At 42.9% G+C, this 15,194-nt stretch overlaps 1 protein-coding gene across 1 annotated transcript in view; it reads left to right on the top strand.

Moving 5' to 3' along the window:
• Nucleotides 1-5,036: 5,036 nt before the first annotated feature.
• Nucleotides 5,037-15,194, top strand: part of PRNP (prion protein (Kanno blood group)) — a 32,712-nt gene continuing 22,554 nt past the window's right edge. The window contains exon 1 of the mRNA XM_073653657.1: nucleotides 5,037-5,182. The gene's annotated coding sequence lies outside the window, so the exon portion shown is untranslated. The remainder of the gene's footprint in view (nucleotides 5,183-15,194) is intronic.

The raw sequence follows: 15,194 nt of genomic DNA, 5'->3' as shown, positions 1-15,194 counted from the left end.
TTTGAAAAGCTTGTTTCTTGCAGGGCTAGGTGAAAGGGTTAAGGATTTACTGATTGCTTATCCCACACCTGGAAACTTGCAGGAGGCAATGCAATTAGCTATACGGGTGGACAGGAGACTGCGTGCAAGGGTTAATGAGAGCAAATCCTCTGCTATGTCAGCTCCGAGTCCTGAGAGGGTCTGTGCTGACAATGGAGAGCCGATGGAGATTGGGGCGATGGCACCCCGCTCTCAGGAAAAAGACCGCAGGCTTTCTGAAGGCTTGTGCTTCTATTGCGGAAATTCTGGTCATTTTATTAAGAACTGTGTGCTTCGTATGAAGAAAGAAAAAAAAATGGTCAGTCATGCACGTATTGCCTGTTTAAATTCTAAGGGAGTATTCCTATCTGCTACTACCGCTGCTCAGGATGAATTAATTGAATTTCGGGTATTTGTGGATTGTGGTTCTACTCTGAATGTGATTGATGGGGGATTCTTGGAAAAACTTAGATTAGAACCTAAAACTTTGTCATCCCCTATTGCTGTGGTTTCTGTTGATGGCTCTCCCTTGAAGAGTGTTACTCATAAGGTCTGTGAATTTCCCCTCACTATTAATGGTATTCATCAAGAGAATTTGGATTTGGTGGTATTGGATAATTTGCCTTCTCCAGTAATATTGGGGTTACCCTGGTTAAAATTGCACAATCCTGTACTGGATTGGTCTACCAATGAAATTAAGTCCTGGAGCCCTAAGTGTTATGACAAGTGTTGTAACGGACGTATTGCTGCAGTGGAAAAAGGGGAATTACCTGTACCTATTCAGGATTTTTGGAGAGTTTTTTCTGAGGAGGAGTCACAAATTTTGCCTCCCCATAGAGACTATGATTGTACCATTGAATTTGTCCCTGGAGCGACTCTTCATAAAAGTCGTTTATTTAATCTTACTATTCCTGAGAGAAAGGCTTTGGAGGAATACATACAGACAAGCTTGGCCGCCGGTCACATTAGGCCTTCCAAGTCTCCTGTGGCTGTTGGATTTTTTTTTGTAAAAAAAAAAGATGGCGGTTTACGTCCTTGTCTGGACTTTCGTGAGATTAATAAAATTACTGTACGCAATCCTTACCCACTGCCATTGATTCCTGATTTATTTAACCAGTTAGTGGGGGCCAAGTGGTTCTCTAAAATTGATCTCCGGGGGGCATACAATTTGTTGCGCATGAAGGAGGCTGATGAATGGAAGACTGCTTTTAACACTCCTGTGGGTCATTTTGAGAATCTGGTGATGCCTTTTGGTCTTACCAATGCTCCAGCATTTTTTCAGAATCTTATTAATGACATCCTTAGACCTTTAATCGGCAAAAATGTGGTTGTGTATTTGGATGACATTCTGATTTATTCGCCTGATCTGGAGTCTCATTGGGGGAGCGTACGTGAGGTATTACAGTTACTAATGGACAATTCGCTTTTTGCTAAGCTGGAGAAATGTGAGTTCGCTGTACAGAGAATTCGTTTTTTGGGCTACATTATCTCCAGTGAAGGTTTTGAGATGGACCTGGTTAAAGTTCAAGCTGTGCAGGAATGGCCTAGGCCTATTGGTTTGAAATCGATACAGAGGTTTTTGGGTTTCGCCAATTATTACAGAAAATTCATAAAAAAATTTTCTATTATTGTCAAACCGCTGACCGATCTCACCAGGAAAGGTGCTAATGCGGTTCAGTGGACTTCTGAGGCCATTGAAGCTTTTGTGTTTCTAAAGGAGAGGTTCACCTCTGCTCCCATCCTTATGCAGCCTGATGTGACTAAGCCGTTTTTGGTTGAGGTTTATGCTTCTTCGGTGGGGATCGGTGCGGTGTTGTCTCAGGAAAACAAGGATGGAGTACATCCCTGTGCCTTTTTTTCAAAAAAATTTTCTGAGACTGAACTTAATTACGATATTGGTAATCGGGAATTGCTGGCGATTAAACTCACATTTGAACACTGGCGTCACCTCTTGGAAGGTGCTGAATTTCCCATTCAGGTTTTCACTGATCATAAAAATCTGATCTATCTTGATGCTGCCAAGCGCTTGAATGCCCGTCAGGCTAGGTGGGCACTTTTTTTCTCGCGGTTTAATTTTTCCGTTACTTACATCCCGGGTACCAAGAATGTTAAAGCGGATGCTTTGTCTCGCAGCTTTTCTCCCATGGTCGGTGTTGAGGAGGAAGAGGAGAGCATTTTACAAGAAGGTGTTGCGATTGCTGCTTTGGACTCCGTTTTGGAGGATGAGATTCTTAAAGCTCAGGAGAATGCCCCATCTAACACTCCCCATGGGAGGTTGTTTGTGCCTAGGACCTTTAGGAGAGATTTGTTTGTTGAGTGTCATGAGTCTCGGTTGGCAGGTCATCCAGGAATTTCTGAGACCAAGAGACTTGTGGGTCGCAGTTTTTGGTGGCCTGGATGGCAGAAGGAAGTCATTAAGTGGGTGCGCCAATGTACTGTGTGTGCTAGATCCAAGTCTTCGCATGCTCCTGCTGCGGGGTTGCTTTGCCCTCTGGAGGTTCCTAGTGCACCTTGGACACATCTGGCTATGGACTTTATTACTGACCTTCCCCCCTCTGAAGGTTTCACGGTCATCTGGGTGGTCGTGGACTGTTTTAGCAAGATGTGTCACTTGGTTCCCTTCATCAAACTGCCTTGCGCTAAGACACTCGCTAAGGCCTTTGTCAAGGAAATTGTCAGACTACATGGTGTTCCTACTGACATTGTTTCTGATAGGGGACCTCAGTTCGTGGCTCGTTTTTGGCGTGCCTTTTGTGACAGGTTGGGAGTTCATTTGTCGTTTTCATCCGGATATCATCCTGAGTCTAATGGCCAGACAGAAAGGAAGAACCAGGATGTTGAGCAGTTCTTGCGTTGTTTTGTGGCAGACAATCAAGAGGGGTGGTCTGAGTTTCTGTCACTTGCTGAATTTGCTCTTAACAACCATACATCCTCTTCTGCTGGGTGTTCGCCTTTTTTTTGTTGTTCTGGGAGACATCCGTCTTTTGGGTCATTCTCCAAATTGGTTTCGGCTGTGCCTGAGGAGGAGAGTTTTTCCGGTGATTTGGAGAGAGTTTGGATGGATGTGCGTGGTAATCTTCAGGAGGCTAGCAAAAAATCTAAGAGGTACTTTGATAGGAAACGGCAAGAGGTTTTGTTTGCTGTTGGTGACATGGTTTGGTTGTCCTCTAAGAATCTGCGATTGAGGATTCCTTCTAAAAAATTGGGTTCCAAATTCGTAGGGCCCTTTAAGGTGCTTCAGATAGTTAACCAATCTGCTGTTAGGTTGGAGGTTCCTACGTCCTGGAAGATTAACCCGGTGTTTCATGTTTCTCTGTTGAAAAAAGCTGATGTGTCGGATGGTGACGCCTCTGCCACTGTTCCTCCGGTGGTGGAGGACGGGGAATATGAAATTTCCCGCATCCTAAATTCTAGACGGTATAGAGGGAGTTTGCAGTATCTCGTCGCTTGGAAGGGTTTCGGACCTGAGGATAACTCATGGGTGAGGGCGGATGATGTTTCTGCTTCCAGACTTGTCAGAGCTTTTCACAGGAGGTTTCCTGGTAAGCCTGGGCCTAGGGGATCCGGAGGATCCTCTTAGAAGAGGGGGTACTGTTAGAACTCTCCTGTTAGTTTTTTTTTAGTTTGCTGGTCACATGACCATTTTTGCCTATTTAATCCGGCTCCGCCCTCCTGGCCTTGCTGGACTTCATTGTATTTACTACTCTTGAGCTAGCTTGGTGCTCTGTTGCCGTTCTCTGTTAGTTTTGCTAGGTCTTCTGACCTCTATGCTTTTTGTTGTGTGTTTATCTTTGACTGCTACTATTTCTGCTAGGAGGTGTCCAACATATCCCAGTCCCTAGTTCTTGTAGGGATCCCTCCCTCACATCTATAGGTCTTCGTACAGACTAGCCGAGGACTTTAGCGGGTCTGATCGCAGGATCAGGTTCCCCGTTACATCGTAGGGATCTAGTTTAGTTCTATTGTAGGGACAGATCTCCTGTCTTTCCTTAGTCCCTGTAGCAGATCATAACACAATGATGCCAATTTCATCTGGATGTGCGTCAGGTGAACTGTATTGTGGCACAGAGACCCGCCCATTCCCTGTACTGCAATACACACCGCCGACCAATCAGAGGTCGTCAGCAGACATCATCTTGCCAGTGACGCGTGACGTATGGCGGTGATGTAATATGGTACCCAAACCGGCACATCGCAGTCAGCTGCCAGATCCTGAGCCAGCTACAGAAAAAGACACCGCATGGTGTGGTAGTGGAGGAAGGTAAGTATCATCATTTGTTTCTTTTTAAAATGTGTCCAGGAGACGAATGGAAGAGGTCCATGATTGGGGACATTATACCAGGATGGGGATATTATACTAGAATAGTGACATTTTGCCAAGATGGGGGACATTATACCAAGATGGGGGACATTATACCAGGACAGCAATATTATACCAGGATGGGGGTATTATGCCAGAATAGGGACATTATACCAGGATCCGGGCATTATACCAGAATAGGGACATTATGCCAAGATGGGGGACATTATACCAATATGGGGGACATTATACCATGATGAGAACATTATGCCAGGATGGGGGCATTATTCCAGGATGGGGAACGTCATTCCAGAATTGGGACAAAAACCTTAGTATTCAGGTTAAATTGCCCTATTGGCACTTTGCGATAAGTAAGTAGGTTTTGGGTTACAGTTTGGGCACTCGGCTTCTAAAAGGTTCGTCATCAGTGATATAGGACTTACTGAAGCAACAATTTGAAATCAATTGCTAACTCATATCCACAGATACAATCTTACAAAATGTAAAATTATCTTTCCAGTTTTGGAAAAACACTAAAAAAGGACACATTTTTTGCCAGTGGAAATAAATAAAGTAAAGCTTAGAAGCCTTGGTGTGGGAATGCCCCCTACCTTGCAAATTAATCTGTCAACTTTCCCTTAACCACAAGATGAATAATGTATAGCCTTTAATCCCTCTCACTTCCATTTAGGCGGATGTTAGATCCATTTTAGAACACACATAACACAATCCTTCCCTCCCCATATGGAAGAGATCTGCCCACTCCTCCCAACCCCCTCGCTGTGAACACTGAGTCCTCAGTACCAGCCTCGGTGACAGTCATACATACAGAAGAGATCTGCCTCTCCTCTGCTTGTAGCTAAGGTAAACTCGCTAAAGCCTTTTCTTAAAACCTCTTTGTAGGAGCCTTTTTAGCATTGATTCCTTTCGATTGCTTTTTTACAGCAAGCGAGGCCAGGAAAACATTGCAGCTCCCTCTATAAAACCCAGCACATGGCGAAATATACTGCATCCGATCACCTACCTAATGCAGTGTTATTATAGGAAGAGGAACAGCATGATTCAGGCTTATGATTAATTTATTAGCTGGATGTATTATGTGCTTGTTGTGTGTGTCATTGCAACGAGGGTTTCTCGAATGGCTTTATTTTATACCGTTGATCGTTTTGTAATGAGGCGTAGAGAAGGGATCTGTCTCTGCTTGGTTTCAAAGGACTAGGCTATTAAAAGGAGCATCGCTAGGCCTATTTTTACTGACGGGTAAGAAAAGACTGTTATGCGGGTGATATATACCGTATGTTTTAGGGCTGTCGTTAGACTGGAGGTAGAACTATTGCATTATCCCAATTCAGAGATGAAACAAAAATGACTGGCGTCCTAAAGCTTGTGTGTCTATTAGGATATGAATTTGCGTTAAAATTATAAAATTCGTATGTACCATGTTAGAGGTGTAGTTTGGGGCGTAGGGTGCCATGGGTGCTGGATGCCTGGTTGTCAACGAGATACTCTGTCTTGGATAAGGTATCTAGATACAAGGCTATGGCATCAGGGGAGCTTTGTTCTGCAATGGCTGCATCCTCTGATGGGTATGTGTATGTGATGTCCTTAATGGTTTGGCTTCGCTGATTTACATTGGCGTAGGTAGGGTGATCATGGCTGCACCTGTCATTCATGGAGTGTAAATTTGCATCAGTGTTTCCAGGTAAATACAATGTGTTTATACTCCATCAAGTATCCATCTGGCAAAGGTGGAGAACATAAGATGACATCCTATAGCCTTGGGCGTACTGTATTCCTTGATTTTCATAATGTCGGGAAATTAAATGGCCTAATCCTATATGTAATGGCATTAACAACAGATGAAACCATTGTTAATCTGGACATACTGTGCGGTAGCGGTGATACATCTAGACATCATTATGCAGCCTTATGAAATGCTTGATATTTCCTGAGTAACCTAATTCAGACTGGATTTATAATTTATGTAACAGGAAAACTGGCATATAACTTTATGTCAATGTGTGTTATGTTATTGGTATTTTCACGGATTTGTAAACTATCACTAATGGATTCCATCATGCAGAATTTAGAGATAAAAGCTCATTGTGCTAATGTGAGGCCTTTAAATGGGTTTTCCCACGAACAAAAGTTCATTTTATTCTGGAATAAAAATAAGTTCCACAATTGGATGTGATTTAAATAAATGTTCCTGTGCTGAGATAATCTTATAAATGTGCCCCTGCTGTGTACTGTGTAATGTCTGACCGTGCAGGAACATGGTCTGATCATACCACATCTCCTGGGCAGGGGAGGAAGCAAAAGAGTATACAGACAGGACAGCACAGGATCACAGCTGATTCTATTTGTGAGGTAAAACATTTCCCTGTCTGTTTTTAAACAATGTTTTACTTCAAAGAAAGAATCAGCTGTGATCCCATGCTATCCTGTCTGTATACTCTTTTGCTTCCTCCCCTGCCCAGGAGATGTGGTATGATCAGACCATGTTCCTGCACGGTCAGAATTGCAAAAAGAACTTCGGCACTCCATACATGAAAATATAAGAAATATTGTATCTAGACTAATGTCACTTTGAAAAATGAAGGTTTTTTGCGCATAATTTGGCCAATTTATGTGTACCCATCAACCACGACAAGGTCACCTTCGTATGATGGGAAACTACGCTACGCTACCACTGGATATGCCACTCTTGGGCTGTAAGCCTGTATGGACAATATGTCTCTGCTTGGGCTTTTAACCTACAATGTATGGGCTGGTAGAGCTAGTTAAAACCACCTGTGACTGAATGGGAGGGACACATGGTCAGAAAAAAGGCTGTCAAACTTCTAATAGTGTGAACACGTACCTGCTGCAATGCTCCAGGAGCGGGATCCCAAAAATGATTAATAGAAAAAAGAGAGGGGTCGCTCACTGGTCTATTCGGGTGCTCTGAAGAAAAGAGTAATCTCAATTGCAAAAAGAACTTCGGCACTCCATACATGAAAATATAAGAAATATTGTATCTAGACTAATGTCACTTTGAAAAATGAAGTTTTTTTGCGCATAATTTGGCCAATTTATGTGTGCCCATCAACCACGACAAGGTCACCTTCGTATGATGGGAAACTACGCTACACTACCACTGGATATGCCACTCTTGGGCTGTAAGCCTGTATGGACAATATGTCTCTGCTTGGGCTTTTAACCTACAATGTATGGGCTGGTAGAGCTAGTTAAAACCACCTGTGACTGAATGGGAGGGACACATGGTCAGAAAAAAGGCTGTCAAACTTCTAATAGTGTGAACACGTACCTGCTGCAATGCTCCAGGAGCGGGATCCCAAAAATGATTAATAGAAAAAAGAGAGGGGTCGCTCACTGGTCTATTCGGGTGCTCTGAAGAAAAGAGTAATCTCAATTGCAAAAAGAACTTCGGCACTCCATACATGAATATATAAGAAATATTGTATCTAGACTAATGTCACTTTGAAAAATGAAGGTTTTTTGCGCATAATTTGGCCAATTTATGTGTGCCCATCAACCACGACAAGGTCACCTTCGTATGATGGGAAACTACGCTACGCTACCACTAGATATGCCACTCTTGGGCTGTAAGCCTGTATGGACAATATGTCTCTGCTTGGGCTTTTAACCTACAATGTATGGGCTGGTAGAGCTAGTTAAAACCACCTGTGACTGAATGGGAGGGACACATGGTCAGAAAAAAGGCTGTCAAACTTCTAATAGTGTGAACACGTACCTGCTGCAATGCTCCAGGAGCGGGATCCCAAAAATGATTAATAGAAAAAAGAGAGGGGTCGCTCACTGGTCTATTCGGGTGCTCTGAAGAAAAGAGTAATCTCAATTGCAAAAAGAACTTCGGCACTCCATACATGAATATATAAGAAATATTGTATCTAGACTAATGTCACTTTGAAAAATGAAGGTTTTTTGCGCATAATTTGGCCACGCATAATTTTTGCACGGTCAGACACAGCCATTACACAGTACACAGCAGGGGCTCATTTACAAGATTATCTCAGCACAGGAACATTTTATTTATTCACATACAATTGTGGATCTTATTTTTAATTCAAGATCCAGTGAATAAAATGAACATTTGTTTATGGGAAAACTCCTTTAAGTTGTTATTATACATTTAACCTCATTTAACAAAATTTTCTTTGTTGCCCTTAGGAACGAATCAGAGCTAGCCTTTCATTTCTTAAATTGCTCAGTAAAAATGTAAGCTGTGCTGTAATTGGTCGATAGTGGCAACAAAGACTGTTTAACTGTTAGGCTGGATATATAAATGAGATAACTGTTGGCCGACTGATTTTTCGGCAGACGGCTGTCTCTCTCAACTCCCCATACACATGAACCCTCATCTTGGTTGAACATTCATGTGATTTCCACAGGCAGCGGCTTATGCACACTGAAAGCAAAATGATCATTAAGATGTTAAAATACTAACGAAACTGTCCAATCCTTCTCTCCACCGTCCTCATCTCAGAGGATAGCTGGGAGGCCCCCATACACAACAAAGAAACCGTAGTTCCCGGTGGGTTTGGCCCACTTTTATCTAATGTGTATGGGGCCTCTAGTCCATTTTGATAAATATTTTTCTCAGTTATCCTGAATACAGAAGGGTTTGAGCATTTTCCATGCACAGGGCATTTGAGCCTTTGGGTCCTTTTACACAGCCAGATAAATTGCTTGAAGAGGGAAATGTATCAAATCAAAAATATAGCAAGTCAATCAGCGCTCATTTAATTATGTTTACATGTGTAAACTATAGAGAGGGTTTCACACAGTCGTTGAAATCTTTTGCATTATTATCGGGAGCATATTCCCAGTTTTCGACGGTGGATATACTGCTGGCCAACGAGCACTTTGTGTTCAGCATAAAAGTGTAATCAGTGATAAACAATCGGATTATCACTACTTTGTTTGCGGAATCTGTTTGACTGGGCAATCAGCAGGTACGATTGTTCTTACAAATGATTCTGTGAGCATTTAAACATTCCCTTTAGATCAGGGTTTCTTATTTCCACTCATGAGGTACTCGTAATAATACTCTATGACCTGGGCTTGGTGGTAGATGCTGATTTGGCAGTAATTTTGGTTTAAAATATTGTTGTAGGGTAAGAAGTTCATACTTGTCTGTATACATTATTTTGTCCATCTGTCCTGAGAAAACTTTAGATGCATGACAGCAATTTTCTCAGTCTTAGGCCACATTTATGCATTCAGTATTTGATCAGTATTTTACATCAGTATATGTAAGCCAAAACTAGGAGTGGGTGGAAAACACAGAAGTGGTGATATGTTTCTATTATACTTTTCCTCTAATTCTTCCACTCCTGATTTTGGCTTACAAATACTGATGTAAAATACTGACCAAATACTAAATGTGTGCACGTGGCCTTAAAGTTACAAAATTGCACCTTTAATTGCACTTTAAAATGACGGAAGAGCAGTTGCAACATGGCATAACTTTATATTGTATAAATTGTCCCGATACTGCCTCCCTGTACAAGACGTGGAGAGATCTAAAAAGCACATTAGGGACATCTTGTCCATGAATTCTTCCTCTGTGCAGAGAAACTCTATCGTTCCTACACGTTCCTGTAGAATGTAAGTCTGCAAGGGCAGGGTCCTCTTCCCTCTGTACCAGTCTATCATTATTAGTTTGTGTACTGTAAGTGATATCTGTACTTTGTATGTAACCCCTTCTTGTGTACAGCACCATGGAATCAATGGCGCTATATAAATAATAATAATAATAATTCCATTATGTATGACTACTGCACATAGGAGCGCACTTTTCCATTATTCTTTGTTGTAGCATCCAATTCAGGACCCAAATAGCAGTCTGAAATAACATTGTTGTAGCAATACTTTCCCCATCGAGTCTAGATGTATAATATAAGCCCTGACATATTTATTCCAAAGTTCCATTTCACTTATAAACTTATGTCTCCTCCATCCTTTAGGGGATCAAAATACTCACTACTTCCATTTTCCATCCATCTTAGACTTATAATCCGTGATATTCACATTCTCTTCTCTAGTGGATAAGCCATCAGTATGCTGCAGTGAAAAAATGAAGTATAGTTGTCTAATGGCTCTGGTAATTCCTTTTTTTCCTTTCTGAATTTTTATGTAATGTTAGGCAAGGTTGATTTGTGGATCGGTCCTTCCCTTGAGAGCCTGATTTTCTCTGTAGACACCTTCAATCAGTCCAGGTGATGGGCTGATTCATGACTTCTGGATATGGGATGGACCTTCATTCATTAGCACATGACTCATACCATAGTAATTCTATGATTTAAATAAAATACACAAGACATTATATTGGTGATAAATGGCCACAGTTTTATTTAAAACCACATGACTATGACATTCACAGAAAGAGTCAGGTGAAATTTTAGGCAAGTATATTACCGAGAGATCCCACAGCTGCCTGACATACTGCAAACGACAGACAGCAATCCATGGGTGGCATGAGCCGAACCAATCTACTTCAAGGGCTCCAATGACCCTACTAAAGATCCTCTTTCATGGTTTAACAGCTAAGCCGTCCCTGGATGATTATACCATTGCCCCCTTTGCTTAGTACTCTGGTTTTCATTACTGGTTATCAGTATGTTTTTTGGAGTTTACAAAGAATTCTGAGAACTGAGGAAATTCACAGAAACATGAATCAAAATTGAGAGAAAAGGCAAGATAACAGAGCCAACCATTCAGCCCTGATGTTGCTGCCATGCCTATGACTAGTTCTTGGTAGTTGATAGGCTCATCATTGGTTTCTTTTTTTTTATTTTAACAGCCTTTGGCTCTATCTTGAGCCATGGTGACTTGATGGATGAACGATCTTTAGGAAGATCGATCTTGTGCAAGCCTAGATAGGTCCACCAGGGTCTTCTCCGTTGTCATCTTTTTAGTATCAAGCCATCGGATTGCTGGTCTTTCTCTTCGCCTTGTTCCTTCTATTCTTCCGACCATAATGTCCTTCTCCAGTGATTGTTCTCTCTGTTTTTAGTGTGACCTGTTACTACATCATGTAATGGATCTTTATGTTCAGCAGGAGGTTTTTTTTTTGTGGATTTTGAAGCTGATCCACTTTAAAATCCTCATAAAAATACTCCAGGTGAACTTACCTTTAAGATTGAGTCTACAGAAAAAAAACCTTTGCTATGCCATGTGGTGAGTACTATCTTTAAATACCAAATAATGAGGTAACTATACTAATTTTGCAACTGTGCTAGCTAATTGTCGTTTTCACTGTAGTACTTACCAATCTGCGAGTTGGTTTACATTTAGAATACATTGGCTAATCGATCTCTTGAAGATTACATTTATGAGGGGAAAAACAAGAAAATAATAAGTGAATGCATTTTTTCATTGTATTCTGTCAAATTTGCAATTTGATCAAATGCTGAATCTGGTGTAATACATAGAAGGTTTATGTAAATGGGTCATTTTAGTCCAAGCTACTGCGTGTTCTGCAATGATTATCTATAACTGAGAATGTCCCTCTCTGAGGTGGCTGCTCTGAAGGCAATTAGTTGTATCGAGCTCGGGCTGTGGCCGCGATGACGTTCTCTTTTTCAGCTTGTTTGTGTAAATGGAGCAGACTGAAGACGAGGCAGCAGATGGCTAGGTCTCTGGTTGCTATGGAGCAGCCTCTTGTAGAAAGCTCTTTAGCTAGGAATACTTGCAGTGAGGAGGAGAAAGGCCTTGTGTTTACAATGCTGGGAACCCACAGTACCTCATCTACAGTATATCTTTGTCTTATAGTTTTACATTATAGTCCACACTGTAGTCAGCACTGAATAAAGTAGAGATAAATAATAAAAAAGAAGTATAAAAACAAATCGAGATTCATTAGTGAGGCTCCACATAGAGACAAAAATGGGAAGTAATCTTGAATGAACCTTAAAAAGGCAAGACATCACCCTAATGGCTCATTCAGATGTAAGGTTGTGACAGGGACTGTCATATGCTTCTACTCCTTAAAGGTGTTGTCTATTACTAAGACAACGCCTTCTTGAATTAATTGTTTGTCCCCGATTCCAGCAGTGTCAGCACTCGCGGTTCCGGGGCTGTGATGCAGTGGAATGACACATAACGCCGGCGCCCAATCAGCACTGGTGTCACTGTCCCCACCTACGTACGGATTGAACATAAATAGGAAGTTAGAGGACTTCTTATTCATGCTCAGTCCGTACGTAGGTGGGGACATTGACGCCCAGTGCTGATTGGGCACCAGCGTCACGTGTCACAACAACAGCACGGGATCCCCGGGACTGCGAGTGCTGATGTGGCGCCCCTGCTGCGCTTGAGTGCCACAGATCCTAGAGGGGTGCATGAACGGATTCCTCCATAAGAGGCCCCCACAGCACACACATACCTCCACCTTCCACCTCAGACCACCAGAGGGAGCCCGTAGGGATATAAATAGGGAAGGTGGAGCTAGGCAGCTCAGTCTGGAGTCGACAGAGAGTCAAGCCTGTTGAGAGAGCTCCTGCAGTAGTTAAGCCTGAGAGAGGTCAGCCTGCAGTGGAGCCCAGTCCAGACTCAGTTGTAGCTCAGCATAGTGAGCTTAAGATGTGCCGACACCATAAGAGCGGTGAAGCGCGGCAAGCTGCCGCTAGTGTGTATAGCCTAGTGAGGGCCCCGAGTAGGCCGAAGGCTAGAGGAGTGAGTAGCATTGGGGGCAGAGGAGCTTAACCAGCTCACCCCAGAAAACATATACCGGAAACCGGGTCCGCGTCTACAGGGTCGTATATCCCCCCTGTAGAGACAACCGGAGACCCCTGGAAGACTTCAGGTCCCAGGATCACCCAAGAGCTGATACGTAACAGAGCCAGGAGCCACAGAGGCCCCGCAAGCTGGGAGTGTGTACTCCAAGAGAAGGCCCTACCACAAAATCAGCCGGTGCAGGACAGAGACAGAGTTAGGCCTAGCTCCAGGCAGGTCAGAAACTTATTACACAAAGGCAAGAAACAGGAGGCCCTACACCCGCTCACTGGGGAGGATCCTGAAATGCACCCTTCACCCTACAGTGCTCCGGAATGTGCCTGAACATCCATCAGTAAAAGGTACTGAAGTGAACTGTGTGTCTGCCTATCCTTCTTCAGGCCCGGCTGGGTCACCCTGTCCTGCATCCCCCCTTCTCCTACGCTGCCCTGAGGCCTAGCTCCACCTGTCGGGAGCTATACCACCAAAAAGCTGCCTTCACACCGGCCTCAGTGGGCTGCCACAGCACAGGTGGCGTCACGAACTTTTATCTAATTATCCACCCTTTTAAAAGAGAGGCCCAGAGTAAGGGCCCGGGAGCCGACTACCGCGACATCCCCTGAAGCTACCAACGAGGCCCGGGCGCCGAGTCCTCCCCATCCCCTGGGCTCGACACTGACACCGCGGGAATGGTGCAAGTTTGGGAGGTGAGTATAAGCATTTTTATTTTATCGGGCCCAAACAATTAGTTCAAGAAGGTGTTGTCCTAGTAGTGGACAACCCCTTTAAAATAGCGTTTGTAACGGAGTGTGTTCTTATATGCGATTTGATTGCATTTTGTGACTGTTGTGATGTTACACTGCATAGAGTTTTATAGACACTAACGTATGTGATTCTCCTAATGTATTGTGATTAATGTACAATGTTATTTGTGTATAAGATATAAAGAAGTATAGGATATAGTTTAATGTTTAGGTTAGAGATAGCTAGTGACTTTAGATACATGAGGACATAAGATATAGTATAAAGCTGATAGATGTAGAGACTGGCATATGAGGTATAGGAAGTGGAGCACAAGGTTAGATTTAGTTGATATGTTTGGGACCAGCCCAGTATGGGGGTGGCGGGGCCCATATAAAATGGGGGGCACTTCCTGGTTAGATTAGATTGAGAGATAGATAAGGTTTAGTAAGAGTTCAAGGCCAGAGGGTTGGAGGGCACAAGAAGTACGGATTGTTTTGGCAGTATGAGAACGTCAGCAACAATCTTCAGCTGTAACATGCATGGCCTAAACTAGGCACTGAGAAGCGTGCTTTATTCCCTTCCAACAAGTGGATGCCGGACGGGGAAACGGATGAGGGAGACGGGACAGGTTTTGTTAATACTGCAGAGCCGGACGGAGTATCCCAGGGGCTAAAGGAGCAATTAAGCGAAGATATAGCTCAGGCTGAATTAATGGAGAACATGGAAATGTACTGTGTTGTATCATCAATTAAACTCAAACTGTTAAGTAAAGTTGGACTGTTTGATAAGAAGCGAATGTCCCCTGATTTGTGTGCAGCAGTTCCTGGACCAAAAAGACGTGAATGCAGCGGAGGCCTCCTACCTGGATGGGAGTACACTGCTTAGTACACAGCGTGACACTAAGGGACTGGGACACTCTTTATTTGTAGGGTGCCAGGGCATGGGAACATAGCCCCTCGACCATCACTACTGCCCTGCACACCTTACACAGAAGTCAGTTTTTTGGATCACATTATCATCAGAGTTTGGTCAGTGTGTTAGTTTTTACAATCAGAGTTTCATCAGTTTTTCTCATATGAAAAAAAATAAAATGGAGGTTTCTCAAGCTTCAGTGTGTGAGAAGCTGACAGCACACAGATGGCATCCGACTGCCGTCCAAATTTTATTTTTCATTGAGCCATCAACTTGCATTGGAGAGATTTTGATCCATGATTCAGAGCAAAATCGGACAGATCTTCACACAAAAATACATGGATGTGTGAAGAGCCCCATGTACTATAATCGGTGCAAATTCTATCCGAACAAAAAATAAAGCTAGAATTTGATATCTGAATGAACCCAACGGCCTCATTCAGACGTCTATGTTCTATCATTGATTACTATGGATTGA

The sequence above is a fragment of the Phyllobates terribilis genome, unplaced genomic scaffold, assembly GCF_046119375.1.
Source record: "Phyllobates terribilis strain yellow unplaced genomic scaffold, ASM4611937v1 Scaffold_11__3_contigs__length_659146591, whole genome shotgun sequence".
NCBI lineage: Eukaryota > Metazoa > Chordata > Amphibia > Anura > Dendrobatidae > Phyllobates > Phyllobates terribilis.
This window is presented reverse-complemented; position numbering and strand designations above follow the sequence as displayed.